This window comes from Tursiops truncatus, chromosome 16 (assembly GCF_011762595.2).
Source record: "Tursiops truncatus isolate mTurTru1 chromosome 16, mTurTru1.mat.Y, whole genome shotgun sequence".
Classification (NCBI taxonomy): Eukaryota; Metazoa; Chordata; class Mammalia; order Artiodactyla; family Delphinidae; genus Tursiops; species Tursiops truncatus.
This window is the reverse complement of record NC_047049.1, coordinates 5363517-5376609: the sequence shown is the minus strand read 5'-3', so window position 1 is coordinate 5376609 and position 13093 is coordinate 5363517. Positions and strand designations below refer to the sequence as shown.

General features: G+C 44.0%; 1 long non-coding RNA gene across 1 annotated transcript in view; it reads right to left on the bottom strand.

Annotated features, from left to right (window-relative positions):
* Positions 1–12344, bottom strand: part of LOC141276727 (uncharacterized) — an 82214-nt gene extending 69870 nt beyond the window's left edge. Inside the window, exon 1 of the long non-coding RNA XR_012326716.1 lies at positions 12209–12344. This is a non-coding gene — a long non-coding RNA (uncharacterized lncRNA). The remainder of the gene's footprint in view (positions 1–12208) is intronic.
* Positions 12345–13093: the final 749 nt, after the last annotated feature.

The following is a 13093-nucleotide window of genomic DNA, read 5'->3' as shown; positions in this document are numbered from 1 at the left end:
AATATTGTTCACTAGGCTAATTGATAAAGTGTGGCACATCTGTACAATGGACTATCACTCAGCAGTAAAAAAGAAAAAAGAGACAAACTATTGATACATGGGACAACTTGGATGAACTGCAAAGACATACTGCATGAGAGAAGCAGGCTCAAAGGTCTACATATTGTACAAGCCCATTTATTTGACATTCTCAAAAAGACAAAACTATAGTTACGGAAAACAGATCAGTGGTTGCCAGGAATGACAGGTAAGGGGAAGGTATCACTACAGAAGGAAAACATGAGGACATTTTGGGAGGGTAATGGAACTGTTCTCTATCCTGATTATAGTAGTGGTTACATGAAGATATACATGTGTCAAAACTCATAGAACTGTACCAAACGAAAACAATTTTTAATTTAGTGTATATTTTTAAATTATTTTTTAATAATTTTTTTTAAAGAATGGTGAGTTCCAGCTTCCAGTACTAGTGGAGTAGTTTGGTAAAACTAAGACACTGTTACAATGTTCCTATATTATATATAAAGTAGTGAATTGTTAAATCTAAGTTGATTGTGATGAATTAATGTAATCCCTACAGCAACTATTAAAAAATAAAATTAAAACAGCAAAAATGCCTAAAGAAGAAACAAAAGAAATATTGTATTAACTCACAAGATGTCAAGAAAGGAGAAACAGAGAAACAAAAAGCAAATGAGACAAATAGAGAACAAATGGCAAAATAACTCACCTAAATCCACCTGTATCAATAAGTATATTAAATGTAAGTGAACTAAAAACTCTAATCATAAAATAGAGATTCTCCAGCTGGATAAAAAACTAAGACCCGGGCTTCCCTGGTGGCACAGTGGTTGAGAGTCCGCCTGCTGATGCAGGGGACACGGGTTCGTGCCCCGGTTTGGGAAGATCCCACATGCCACGGAGCCTGTACTCCGCAACGGGAGAGGCCACAGCAGTGAGAGGCTCACGTACCGCAAAAAAAAAACAAAAAAAAACAAAAAAAAAACCTAAGACCCAAGTATATGCTGTCTACAAAGGAGTTATTTAATAGTTTTTTAAAAGACACAAATAAGTTGAAAGTAAAAACATGAAGAAAGCATATACCATGCAAACACTAATCCTAACAAAACTAGAGTGGCTACATTAGTATCCAACAAAACAGATTTCACGACAAGAAGCATTACCAGAGATAAAGCAGAGCATTTTATAATGATAAAAAATGTCAACATAGCAGGGAGGCATAACTGTATCCCTAATAATGGAGCTTCAAAATACATGAAGCAAAAGCTGATAATAAAAAAAGGAGATGTCTGTCAACAGATGAATGGATAAAGAAGATATGGGAGATATATATATATATATATATATATATATATATATATATATATATATATATATGTTAGAATATTACACAGCCATAAAAAATAATGAAATTCTGCCATTTGCAGCAACATGGATAGACCTAAAGAATATTATGCTTAGTAAAATAAGTAAGTCAGACAGAGAAAAACAAATAATGCATGATATCACTTACATGTGGAATCTAAAGAAATAATATAAACAAGTGTATATAGCAACATAGAAACAGATTCACAGGTGTAGAAAACAAACTAGTGGTTACCAAAGGGGAGAGGGAAGGGGGAAAGGGCAAGTTAGGGGTATGGGATTAAGAGATACAAACTGTGTATAAATTACATAAGCAACAAGGATATACTGTATAGCACAGGGAATTATAGCTATAATCTTATAATAACTTTTAATGGAGTATAACCTGTAAAAGTACTGAATCACCATGCTGTGTACCTGAAACTAATATAATATTGTAAATCAACTATACTTTAATAAAAAAAAACTAAGTTAACATAAATTTTTTTAAAAAAAAGAGAAACAGGCAAAGCCATAATCAGAGATGGAGATTTTAATACCTCTAAGTAATTGATAGAACAATTAGAAAAATCAGCAATGATACAGAAGGTCTGAAGGGCACTCTAAAACCTCTGACCTAATAGACATTTACAGAACACATATTTAAGAAGTGTGCTGCAAAGTTTGAGCATTTTACCAAAAAAAGAAAAGTAAGTGTGGAGGAGAATGGGTATAATTACTAATGAAAAAAGTTATGGATGAATGTTCATAATTGTTGAAACTAGGTGATGGGTACATTGGTGCACATGTATGATTCTGTTTACTCTGTATATGATTGAAATTTTGTGTAGTAAAAGCTAAAAATTAAGTTTAGGTCAGAATACATGGCCTTTAGCAGATGATTTTTTTCTTTTCCATTATGGTTTATCGTAGGATATTGAATATAGTTCCCTGTGCTATACCCTAGAGCCTTGTTGTTTATCCATTCTGTATATAATAGTTTGCACCTTAGCAGAAGACTTTTAAACTTTGTACACACGCAAAGGCACGCTGACTCTGATGGTAGAACCTCAGGAACCAAATGTGGCGTGAACAGTGGCACAAGCCTGCTCCCTTGCCTGTTCCCTTTGTCTCCTTAGGTCTCCCCACCCTCCAGGCACACCACATGCCCTTAGCATCTGTAAGATTATTCATACCATTCCCCCAAACTCCTCCTCCTCTCCAAAGGGCTAAAGTCCGCCTCGTCACACTCAACTCCACTTCCCCTGAGGACTTCTCTACCTACTCATCCTACTTCACCATGTGAAGATGTTGCCCAGAACTTTCCATGACACTCACCTGGCATTCAACACTTATCGTCCAGTATGGCTAACTTTCCTTCATTAAACCTCATAGTTCCAAAAATGGACACAAACTATAAAAATTGTCAGAATCTCCACATTCTGGGTAGAAAGCAGCCATTTTGTTTTGGCAAACACATTGGTGAACTCTTCCCTTAGACAAAGATGGCTCCCTAAACCTAGGCTGGAGAGAGTAGGTCACGAAATAGGAAGTTAAGTAGGAACAGAAATCTCCTGTCTACCCCTAGGTTAGCCTTAACACTGTAGTAAAAGACTCCCACCCCAGCTAGGGAGGGGAGGAGCCAGGTCTGTGTCCACCCTCGTGGCACAGGTTTGGGGGAGAGAAGAGCAGGAAAAGGGACCCACATGGCAAGAGGCAAGCAAGACACACCTCTGACCTCTGCTCCTTCTTGCCTTCCCATCTCAGAGTTTCTCCCTTTTTCTTTTCTGTAGCAGCTAAGCTTTGGTTAAAGCAGTTTAAAGTCTCCATTTCTATTTTGATAATATGAAATCTTCCACATTGGAACATAAAATATTGATCACGCTCACTTCTGAAACAGAGACTCACACATCAACCCTTTCCAAACAAGCTTGGAGAACACCCTGACCCCACGGGTCATCTTCAGCCTATGCTTAGCTTTAGGAAACAACAAAAATCATACCAAGAGAAAGAAAGAAACATTTGTATCATGCACCCCTTCAAACCTCAAAAAATATGTATATAAACATTTATGAAAATATGAAGGAAAAACATGAAATACATGACCATTTCATTTTTTAAAACTTCCTGGAACAGTATGAGTGTAGATGGTCCTCACCTTGCGTGGTGGTGCACATTGGGACCATGCAAAATCAAGGACTGCCCGTACCCTTACTTAGTAATTTATGATCCCTTAAAATTGGTAGCAAAGGGAACTTTTTGATTAAAGACAGGTGAGTAAACCTACTTCTCCCATCCCTTTCAAGGTCACCCCAAACAACCTGAAAATGAAGGGAAAGCCTCTTCTTAAAAAGGACAGGGAAAGAGCCACAACTCCAAAGCACAAAAGGATGCATGCCTACAGGGTGCTGTAAAACACAGTCAAAATTGGGGAAGACGCCGAGAGATAAGGCACATCTTCAGATTTTAAGCTACCCACCAATGCCCATAAAAGTTCATCAAGGTCCTGAAAGGCTAATCTCTTCATCAGCCTTTGATTAGATCTGTGAATAGGGTAGATCATGCTAGAAGCAAACCAATTAACTGATGGTCAGAAGAGGTCAATGTAAAGGAGAAACCACGAAGAGACACCACTTTCATTTATGAAGGACATGGTATCTGACCTGAGGGAGAGATTGCCTGAGAAAAAGAGGAAGGGGAGGCAGTCTGACCAGATTATGAAACAGAGAGGCTATGGCTAAGGACTTTATAAAAGTCCACTGACTTTATGGTTGCTGAAAATTGAGAGTACTTCTCTTTCATCTCAAAGATCACAGGTGCAATGGACTGAATGTTTATGTCTCCCCAAAATTCATGTGCTGAAATCTCATTCCCAAAGTGATGGTATTAGGTGATGGAGTCTTTGGGAACTGTTTAGGTCATGAGGGTGAAGCCCTCATGAACGGGATTAGTGTCCTTATGAAAGATCCCCTGCCTCTTCCACCCTGTGAGGACACAGGGAGAAGCGCCACCTCTGAGCCGGAAGGTGGGCTTTCGCCAGACGTCACATCTGCAGGCACTGTGACCTTGGATTCCCAGCCTCCAGAATTGCGAGAGATAAATGTTTGCTGTTTATAAGCCGCCCCGTTTATGGTATTTTTATTACAGCAGCCAAAGTGGACTAAGACAAATGCAACCTGATTCTCTGATAAGAGATCAAAGAAGAGAGAAGATTCAAACAGATATTATAAGGCACCAGAAGAAGACAAGCGGGTTGGAAGATCTAAGAAAAATAAAAACATTTACAAATTCAAATCAGTACATCAACTATACTTCAATTTTTAAAAATCTTAAAAATAAGTGGTTTGGAGGGGAGGGATAAATTAGGAGTTTGGGATTAACATATACATATGACTATATATAAAATAGATAATCAACAAGGACCTACTGTATAGCACAGGGAACTCTACTCAATCCTCCGTAAGAATCTATATGGGAAAAGAATCTGAAAAAGAATGGATATACGTATATGTCTAACTGATTCACTTTGCTGTACACCTGAAACTAACACAGCACTGTAAATCAATTCTATCCCAATATAAAATAAAAACTAAATTAAAAAAGAAAGCACTATTGCTTTCACAATTCATAAAATGCTCACAAAACCTCATAACAGAAATAAAACATCTAAAAAGTTTCCAATGTAAAAAAGTTTTTAATTAAAAAAAGTTTTTAAGTAGTTTGGGAGCCCAGTGTTATAGGGTCAGAAGTTATTCAGCCTCCCACATGGGGAAAAAGAAGAATTTAAATCATATTGGAAACAACCAAAATTAGTGCTCAGAAATATAGCTGGAGCAAAACAAAATGCGAAAAATAAAGCTATAAACTTATCAGAGTTCTGCCTTTTGGTCATACAGACTAAGCTTCATGTTGGTTATAATAATTATAAACTCTGGACAAAAATCTTTAAAATATAACTTTTGGAGGCACTGGAGAGCAACCAAAATTAGGCAGAACCTGGAGGTAGTTCAACCCTTGAAAGAAAGGAGTCACAGGGTGTGTGATCCACGTTTAATTGCTTTTCCTTCCAGAACACTCTGCCCCGCATGGTGGGGGTCCCTTAGCTCTCAAGGAAAGTCACAACCTGCTGGCGAGAGGAATAGGGAGAAATTCGGGGCTGCCAGGATGTAAGAAATTAAGGAGGAAATCCAATAAAGGAGGGGGGCACAGAAAGGGGAGCTCCATGACTGAATAATCTCACCTCCAAATGACTGGCTGGCCCTGAACTGTATATGTGACCGATGGGACTCCAAGTAGAGGGGGGACAGCAGGAAAGCTGAGTGCTGAGCAGGGATTTCTGTTCCCACCAGGAAACAGTTTGGCATTTCAGTGACCAAGTTAAAGGCACTGGGTAATCACCCAGGTTTCTAGTGAAGCCCCAGAAAGGCCAGCCCAGAGGCAAGTCCACATCCCACCCAATGGCACTGGGAAGCTGGACCAGAGGGCTCACGGTTCAGGTCATTGCATTCCAGCCGCCAGGGTCAAAGGACAAAGCCGAGACCAGGCCAGAAGATGGACATACAGCCAGGGTCCCTGTGAGTGTCCACCTGCCGAGGCTTGTGTCACAGGAGGGTCCAGGTGCACGGAGGAGCCCCCCCTCATTCCAGAACCTTCTTTCCCACGATGTTCCTCCCGGGCTTTGCTTCTCTCTGATGCTGTCTTGCTCTCCATTCTCTGAAACTCAGTCACGGGGCTTATGCTCTTTCCAGGATTTGTTGAGTAGCCCCTGTGCCGGGCCCTGTGTTGGTTGCTGGGTTTCTTCCAGCTGGTTCTTTTCAGCTCTAAGCTTTCACTTGGATCTTCCCTTCTGACAAGACACCTCCCCTTTGGGGCCTCAGTGCCAAATCCTAAGATGCAGCCTGAATCCTTGGCAAGGGCAGAGGCAGAGATGACTTTACGTGTGTTTAAGGTGCAAGGGACATCGTTTCCTGGTGGCACGTGTGAGCCCCAGTCATGACAAGTGCGGTGCACAACGGATGGGGCCACTCCTCCGCTGGAGGTTTGCCAAGATTGATGTTTTCTTCCACATACACATCCTTCCCATTACGTACCAGTCAGCTGCGGATCTCTCCATGAATTGTAACACTCTGTCTTCAAGACCTTTTTCCGTGATGAATACAAACTGGAGAAAGGCATTTGAGAGCTGTCTGAAATCCAGCATCTCTGATGACTTTTAAATGTGTCTACATGGCTTCACTCTTAAGAATCAGAAAAATACATTTTTCTGGGACAAACTTCACTCATTCATTAATTCAAATGTCTGTGCTCTGTTCACAGGAGATTGATTCAAAACGCTACAAGACAAACGCTAATTATGGACTTAGCTCTGTGACCCTGGACAAGCGATATACTTACCTGCTGTAAGTTTCTATTTCTTCTATAAAATGGGAATAATAATGTCACATACTTGATAGAGGTGTTTGACAAATAAAGAATGTATGGGAGTATTTAGCCCATGGCTGGCTCAAAGGAATCAGTAAAAGCTAGCTGTCGTTTCAGGTTTATCTCTATTCACAGGGTTAGCGCGGGAGAGAGCAGGGATTTGAACCTACGACCAGTGCTCAGAGACTTGTTACACTTTCTGTAGATGTAAAGCCCTCTGCCCTACACCTAGCCCTCGGGAAACACAATAAATCATAGTAACTGTGGTTCTGAACCAGGTTCTACACTAGCAGAGGTTTACAACTGTACCTAAATAAATATACAGATGGACAAAGACTGCAAAATGAAAAAAAAGTTTTAGAATAATGAATTATGGCTCTTTCCTTCTCTTTTCCCTTAATTTTATGAAACTAAATAAATGAACACTTTGGAGGGAAAACAAACATTTGTAGTTACAGGTTATAAACAGTGTAAGTGGAATGAGATACAGGGATTCTGGGAGGGGACAGGAGCATCCCCAGAGACAGTGACAGAACTGTGACACCCAATATATCTGGACAGAACTAAAATTCAAAATGAGGGGCTTCCTTGGTGGCGCAGTGGTTGAGAGTCCGCCTGCTGATGCAGGGGACACGGGTTCGTGCCCCGGTCCGGGAAGATCCCACATGCCGCGCGGAGCGGCTGGGCCCGTGAGCCATGGCCGCTGAGCCTGCGCGTCCGGAGCCTGTGCTCCGCAACGGGAGAGGCCACAGCGGGGAGAGGCCCGCGTACCGCCAAAAAAAAAAAAAAAAATGCAAACGTGTTTGCTAACAGGTAAGAAATGCAATGTTACTAAGAATTACTGACAATGCGATACTGGGGCTATTCACCAAACATAGCTCTGAGCTTCCTGGCTATCGAGTCTCAAGGGATGACCATAGTTTACATGGTTTTTCGATGTTTAGTAAGAGGAAGCTGAACAGTTCTTTCAAAAAGAAACTCTAAGGCTCTGCTGAGGGGAATGTGGCATCTTGACACACACGGGAGACCAGCACTTTCCTAATGAATGATGTGTTTGGGGCTGTTTGGGAAGGGACAGAGCCCTTCTTCCTGGAATATTTATCCCAGGAAGGTCTGATGACAGCTGAGGACATCAGGCAGGATTGTCGCCCAGGTTCCCAGGCAGCCAGATTTACTGCTCCTTGCAAAGCCTTTTTTTTGGGCTTGAGAATGTCTCAAAAATGATAAAATGGCTTCATTGTCTGTAGACCCTCCACAAGGCAGGAAAGAGAGAGAGAGGGAAAAAGCAAGAGAGGAAGAGAGAAAGAGAAAGGACATTTAAGATATCAGCTTCACCTACACAAAGATCAAAGAATCCCAGATCCTTGATTTCCCCAAACTGTCTCATCTTACAAGCCAGAAAGAGATGAAAATCTTTACTAGAGTGCAGTAGCTCACCAAGAGAAAAATGCTGAACTAAAAATATTGGGCTGGCCAAAAAGTTCCTTCGGGCTTTTGTAAGCTGTTATGGAAAAACCTGAACGAACTTTTTGGCTGACCCAATACTTCCTTGTTCCAAAGTTAATTATTAAGCCACAATTTTTTATCAGTTAGCACAACCCTCATTTATCTGTTGCTCAATATTCAGCAAATATTTATTGGGCATCTATTATAGGCCTGAGGATATTAGTATTGATAAAAGCATATAATAAAAATAATAGCAGGCATTTACTGAGTGCTTTCCATGAGCCAAGGGAAAATTCTGGACATTCATGGTCAAAACAATACAGTCTTGGCCACCGCCCTGGAGAAGTGAAGCCTTTCCTCTTCCCCCTACCAGAATTTAGGGAGCAGGGGTCCTGGTGTCCCTCCTGGGGAGAGAGCCAGGAGAGCACTGAAGGCTAGGAAGATATGAAAGTGCATCTCTTATCAAAGGGTAGTATGGCCCTGTCTGCAAGATCAAAAACCACCACAGGAGAGGTGAAGACATTCGAGAACGAAAGGTGAGGATGACTTGTCCTGGGAAAGTGGAGATTCCAGTACCAACCCCACGTGCTCGCAAAGAGCAAGTCCACAGCTGAGTGTTTCTCCTTCAAATCAACTGTTGCAAACATGCACCTGCACATCTGGAATCTTCTAACTGACCTGCCCTTACTGGGTCCAAATCGTCATCTGCTTCCTAAATACCCCTCTCCTTGTGCTCTGCAAGCAGCCAGAGAGCGTCCTGGATTGCAAGTCTGACTCGTCACTGCCCCCACTTGAAATAAACCCGTGGTGTGTCCCCAGTGCCCTCAGGATAGAGGTGGGCTCTTCACAAGTCTGTTCCCACCAACCTCCCCAGGTTCTGCTTCCCTCATCACCCTCAGACCCACTCAGTCCTCAGAGGTTCCCTCTGGACCCTCACCTCCTGGCCCAGCATGAGCCTCATCCAGTCCCCTCCTCCCGTTTCACCCATCTCACCTCTCATCCCTCTAGCCTCTGGGTCACATTCATGGAGCAGCTCCATCCCTATGGGGTCCCCCACCAGGAACTGGCCACACTAACTATCGTTTCTCAACTGCTGTCTCACGCCCTGCCCGGCTGACGTTGACAATAACAGCCCCATGGTGGGCTCCCAATGGAGGCTCGGGAATGTTGGCAGAATGAATGTATTAAAGACGAGAGGGCCACCTAAGAAGCCGCTCCTGACCCAGGCTAGACCAACACCAGAGCAGGTGTAGAGCCATCCCAGGTCCACCAGTTCGTCACCTCTGCCTGGGGGCCAGCTAGCTACAGACACGGCTTCAGTGAAAGTGCAAGATGGGAAAGCCCTGGCCAGTTCTCTTGGGGCCGCTCACCGTGATGTTCCTCTCTGATCGAGTCAGCACGAAACGAACGTCAGTCTCCTCTGTGGTACCATCGCTTTCTTCGAGATGAGTACTATCACCGTATTTTAACTGTCGGTGGACTATTTCAGAGTATCTTTCCTCGTGAGCTCTGAGATAACCATCCGCAGAATAACAGAATATAAATTCTAGGTCCACGGGGTCTGAGGGGGGTTTTGTGGCCACATTTCTGAAATCAAGTGATTTCTCCTTCAGTGACATAGAGCTCAGTACAATCTTTCACTTACGTGGCAAAATACTCTGAATTTTGACGCTGTGGGTGCACAAGTGAAAATCATGGAACTGGAAGGCCGTAGCTTGACATGCAATCACCGGAATCCACCTCCCCCTCACACACGCCCACCACACACTCCAGGGATCTGAAGCCTCCAGGGCAAGACTTGATGCCCAATTTGGTGAACCTGGCAAGTTTCACTGGGGATCGCAAGGAAAATGGATAGACTCACTCTCTGAATGGGATCAAAACATCTAAGCAGAAAATACCAACAATGCTTTGTTTCCACCAAACTTAGCCCCTGGGGAAATTACGCTTGGATGGTTTACGGAATGCAGGTCTTCAGCTGCCGTACACTTTGCAGCGCCAACAAAGGCAACAATAATATATAATTGATTCCACTTGGATCTCAGCGAGTCAATAAAGAACTTTGTTTATACATAATTTTGTTGGGCAAATCTCCCAGATGGTACTGAAATGTTGCATTTTTAAGATGTTGAGTTTGGTCCAGGAGGATCATAAATTATAAAGATAATGTGTCTTTTGTATCGTTACAGTCATCTAATTGTAATCACAATTATAGTCACTGTGAAATCTAACTACCTTCTATTTTAGTATTACGCCCGACATTTTTTTAAAGTTTCATTTACTTAAGAACCAAAAGTCAAAATAAGGGCTCCAGAATCCCAGAGCTCCACCTGCTAACGCAAGGGCAATTTTACAGATTAAAACCTATCATGAAAATAAAAATTTAATATTTTCATAATAGGAATTAACAGCAGTACAAACATAAACTCTCCAATAGGTTTTAGGTTAACTTTCTCACTCTCTAGAAAGAGGCTTTAGCTAGGTTCCTAGGAAACTAACGCTTCATCTCTGCAATAATTTTCTACTCTCTGAAACGTGTAATTTATGCTTTTATTAAAGATAAAATTATGGTTCTCTCTCTTATTGCTGCATCACACAAAAATGCTTGAACAGATTAACACAACATTGGGAGGGTAGGTTTGGGATGTCGTGATTTAAAATATAAGGTGTCAGCTTAGGAAATGCCTGGGGGGGGTGGCCCTGGCGGGTGCATTTCACAGAGCCTGGCAGGCATCCCAGAACAGCTGAGACTGGCACCCCTGCCCACCCCACGTGACTCCCTTCCAAGAGACCGACAGTGCCTGCATACTAAGACACTGTGGACAGAGGAAGCAAGCAGTAGGTTCAAAAACAAGCCCCCAAATGGAAAATTACCCAGGCCGAGGCTAACAATTGCCGGCATTGGCTTATAATTGAGCTGCTTCTCCCAAGGGCAACGCCGCATCACCTGCTCCAGGGGAGAGGCCTCCGGGATTTAGGTATCAGAGGCTGGTTAATGATTCTCTCAAGTCATGGCAGGAAGCCCAGCTGGCTTCAGAACAGATGGGAGGACATTCAAGGCAGAGGAGGGGGACCTGGAAGAAGGCACTAGAGAGGCAGTTCTCAGACCTGAGTAAGTGTCCCAATCATTGCCGGACACATTAATCACAGAGGGCCAGGCTAGACCCCGAAATTCCTATCTGAGGGCTTGGGATGGGGCCTGAGTAATTACGGTTCTAGCAGGTCTCCAGCTTCTGTTACTTACTGGTCCAGAAATCGCACGGGGAAAACCACAGCACAAGAGCCTCACACTCTACCTAGACCCAGAGCAACACCTGGCACCTGTTAGAAACACAGAATCTCAGACCCTCCCCGGACCTATCGATTCAGAACCCACAGCTTAACGAGATTCTCCACGTGGTCCGTGCACACGTTAAAATCTGAAAAGCAGCATAGTACGTGCTATTTAAGGCCCTTTCGGCCCCTGGGATTCAACTAGTTCTGTGTCCACATGGTTCCAATGTGGATGCCTGTTGGGGGCATAGGGGTGCACGAGCACGCGCGTGTTTGGGGTGGGAAAGGAGGGTGTGGCTCGCTTTTAACCCTTGACTAACTTTCTCCCACTCCCTCTCCCCTCAAAAACGTACTGAGTAAAGTAAGGTTTTGCATCTACCCTCCTGGATAACCAGTCGGTACACGCGCAAAGCACATACATTAGCCCTGAACTGGCTATGCCCATCATAACACTGTAATGACCTGCCCATCCTTGAGGGTCACCCTGAGAGCAAGGTGGCACTGTCCGGAGAGCCCGCATTCTCGCCACAGCATGGTCTGGGCCAATAGATGTTTGCGGGCTGACCGAGGCTGCCGGGTGAGGACAGTGGGGAGACGCACAGCACCTGATTGCGCTGTCACACCCCTGAGGCCCTCCCCAGCCCCCTCCCCACCTCGACATCCCCTCAGCCCCAGGGCCCGTGCTGTCCACAGCACCGCTCACCCGCATTCTCCATGCTCACAGCTCCTCTCCGGAAACGCCTGGGTTCTGAGCCTCAGCCCCCAGAACCCGGATGCTGGGTCTCAGACTAGAGCAGGAACGGACAAGCTTTTCCTGCCAAGGGCCAGATGGTTAACACCTTAGACTCTGTGAGTCACACAAGCTCAGGTGGGCAGCCACTCATCTCAGCTGATGCTGCTTGAAATCAGCCGGAGACAGTACCTAAGCCATAGGCTACGTTCAGACAAAACCTTATGGACACTGACATCTGGATTTCATGTAATTTTTATGTGTTACAAAATATGATTCCTCTTTTGCTTTTTTTTTTTAACCACTTAAAAATGTAAAATTTCTTATCTCAAGAACCACACAAAAAACAGGAAATGGGCAGCGGCTGGATTTGGCCCATGGGCCATAGTCGGACCTCATCTAGAGGTCAAGTGCAAGGTTGAGGTCAAGTCCTGGCAGTGTGTCTGACTAGATGTGTGGCCTTAACCAACCGAGGGCTGCTGTCCCAGTGACATGAGATGATGCACGGTCTGTGGCCTGCAGGGAGTGAGCAGTGAGTAGTGGCCGTTGTGCCTGTTGTCATGGTTGAGCTCCAGAAAAAGCCAGTGGAGGCAGGCGGGAAAGACCAAGACACCTCGGTCAGGGCTAGGCCTTGTTTGATAAACCTCCGTGGAAATATGGACTCTTTAGAGGAAAGGGGGCGTCTCTCCATGGAGCCCCAACCTGGAAAGGCTCTGTGGACACTGAGCTGCCTACCCAGTGGTCACCAGGAAGATGCAATTAAGCGTTTGACAGTTATGTGAGCAAAGGCAGCACCGGGACAGGCGGGGTGAGGTAACTGCAGATAGAGGAGCTATGGTGGCCGGAACAAGCCCCAAC